Raw genomic sequence first — 3,161 nt, 5'->3', positions numbered from 1 at the left:
AGCCAACTGAGGAAGAGTCTAGGGAAAAGATGTCAACTAAATTCCACAGCCACGCCAAATCTCAGGAAAAGACCCCGGCACTCAGATGAATTGTCAAGCAAAGCTCTTGGGGAAAATCTCTACTTCAGTTTGTCAGTCAAGTTAAAGGGGTACTCCGGTGAAAAAAACTTTTTTTTTATTTTATTTAAATCAACTGGTGCCGGAAAGTTAAACAGATTTGTAAATTACTTCTTGTAAAAAATCTTAATCCTTCCAGTACTTATTAGCTGCTGAATACTGAGCACAGTATTTGAAAATTACTTCTTGTAAAAAATCTTAATCCTTCCTGTACTTGTTAGCTGCTGAATACTGAGCACAGTGCTCTCTGCTGACATCTCTGCCCTTTCACTCTGGACAGTTCCTAAAATGGACAGAGATGTCAGAAGAGAGCACTGTACTTATGATGTCAGCAGACAGCTCTGTGTTTCAAACGGAAAATAATTTCCACTGTAGTATTCAGCAGCTAATAAGTACAGGAAGAATTACGATTTTTTAATAGAAGTAATTTACAAATCTGTTTAACTTTCTGGCACCAGTTGATTTAAAAATATATATATATTTTTTTTCACCGGAGTACCCCTTTAAGTCAAGTCAGCATGTGCTGCTACTAATCTTTAAGGGGTTATCCAGGAATAGAAAAATAGAGCTGATTTCTTTCAGAAACCACTCCCCGTCTGCCTCCAGGTTGGGTTTGGTATTGCAACTTGACTCCATTTACTTCAATAGAACTGAGCTGCCGAACCACACCCAACCTGATGACAGACGGGAAGCGTTTTTTTTTAAAGAAATGAGCTCTGTTCTTCTATTCCTGGATAACCCTTTTAAGGCTGCATTCAACGGCCACTACAACTCCCAGCAAGGCGATAGGCTCCCTGGGTTCCATTCTGCCCATCTCACTGCACAAACTTCTGTATTGTGAAAACCTGCTACTTCTATTCTCAGTAAAGAGACAGTTATCGGTAACCCAGCAAAGGTGTCTTTATTATTCCCTGCCTGGCCCAGGAGAATTTGTTGTATCCTCGGACCATGTAGGTTAACGGTGCCTTGGCATCATAAAGTGTTACATCTAACCTCCCCGAGTCACGTACCACCATCTATCTAACTCCCCGTGGCTACCACAAAAAATCTTGGGATCTATACTCCCTGCGCCACAGACAGAAGTACTAGGCACCACAATTCTTAAGTGTCAACTGCAGAACATACCTGCCCTGCCTAGGTGAAGACAACCTCAGAGGGCTAGACCATGTCAACATTGTTGTTCCTTTACAAGCAGCAGTCTGTGATGGTGTGGACTGTGTGTAGATTATTGTTGTCTGCTCACAGTGTTTGTTACAAGAATCCCATTTAATTATAGTTTACATCACAACAAATTCTGTAATTCCAGTCTTGGCTATTCATGTGTGATTGTCTCATAGTCAGTGACAGCTGATCTGGATGGGAAGGAAAGGGAGTTTATAATTAAAATGAATGGCTTTAAACATGATATAAAAGACAATATCTGTCTGTAATCTCAATTAAATGCGTTGGCGTTTAGAAGTCCAAAAAATTACACAAGATAAACTTTAAAGGGATTTTCTCACAATATAGCTAGGATATCACTCGTGGGGTCTGACAGCTGGGACCACCTCCTATCGTTGGAATGAAGCGGCTGCAGCTGAAGTGACAGACTCACCCCCCCCCCCTTCTTTCACCTACCGTGTCCATGTTAAATGCTTTAAAGGTCCTACATGTTCTGCTCCCCGGTGCGCCACTTTCACTCCATGGTCGTCTTGGAAGTATAGTGTTCCTTTTTTTTTTTTTTTTAAGAGCCGAGGCAAGTGCTCTCTATCACCCAAAGTGCAAGAAAACGTGCACAAAGGATGCGGTCTATCACTAAGCCCTTCTCCAACAGGAGAGGCCCCCCAACAAACCTACCCTTCACCTCCGGGCCAGAAGGCACCTGCAAGGATCCAGGTTCGATGCCCCTTTTCGCCGAAGCTACAAAGGGGCCGAAAATGCACCTGGCTTCAACCTAGGCATTAACCAAGGTGTCAGCCGAGGAGCCATATACTGATGCCATCTTGACCAAAGCCAAGATGCCCAGGGGTTGCAGGGAGGTGAGGAACCTAATGGCCACACACACCTCCCCTAGACCGTCAGGAGGGACACCCAGAAGGGCTACCGCATCCTGCCAATCCTGTGTACAAAACAACACGTAAAAGTGGCACAGTGACAAAACACAAAAAATAAATAAGTGGATAAGTGCAGATATACTGCCCGGTCATCCAGCCGGATCTGTAAAATTTCCCGGATCCTAGCCAGAAGGCCGGGATACCAAGGGTGAGTGCCGAAGGTGAAGAGCATGGTGCAGTGTGTTCACTCAGTGAGTTAACACCCAGTGAGTTTCGGCACCTCAGGGTGACCACTCCCCAAGGCACAGAAGTACCTCGGCTCTACACCCCTCTACCTCATGGCGAGACCTGGAGGAAACAGGTCACATCAGGGCAGCCGTCAAGCTGATTCCTCAGAACCAGCCCCGGAACGCCCCAGTACACCTGCCCCCTCCAGGCAGCACCCATCCCTACCAGCCCCACACCGGTGGGATTTCTCCACCAGTATGAAACTGACAAGAACAGATACTACACTTGATCTTAGCCAAAAGGCCGAGAAGTATACTGTTCCAAGACGAGAAATGTTGCGGTCATTCATGATCATCCTGAGGAGGCGAAATTATGACCACCTGCAATGACCATTTGCATGATGTTACCAATATTGCTGAGACACTATTTAGCTATTTTACATTAAGAGGGGGGGGGGTGTTATTGCCCACATGATGATTACGACTTGACCTGCCTCCTTTTGTCTCTGAGCAATATAGTTCCGAGACGACCAGGGAGCAATGGGAAGCAAAACAGGTAGGGCTCTTTCTGCTCTCCAGAAAACCCCTTTAATTATTCACGATACACATTCAATACATTATCATGATATGCTATCAAAACCAAAACAGACTGCAATTCATATTACAGCCACTGGGTGGCCACATATAGACATGTACGGCATAAACAACTCCGGCCAGAGTATTGCAACGTTTTTCTGGTCATCTTGCACCACCCATCTCAGGATACATCGAGGTACGGAAGGAA

General features: G+C 45.0%; 1 pseudogene; it reads right to left on the bottom strand.

Moving 5' to 3' along the window:
- Nucleotides 1-2,616: 2,616 nt before the first annotated feature.
- Nucleotides 2,617-2,693, bottom strand: LOC130343696 (U2 spliceosomal RNA; annotated as a pseudogene).
- Between the last annotated feature and the right edge of the window lie 468 nt (nt 2,694-3,161).

This window comes from Hyla sarda, chromosome 1 (assembly GCF_029499605.1).
Source record: "Hyla sarda isolate aHylSar1 chromosome 1, aHylSar1.hap1, whole genome shotgun sequence".
NCBI lineage: Eukaryota > Metazoa > Chordata > Amphibia > Anura > Hylidae > Hyla > Hyla sarda.
The sequence above is the reverse complement of the archived record's forward strand: the minus strand, read 5'-3'. Positions and strand labels throughout refer to the sequence as shown.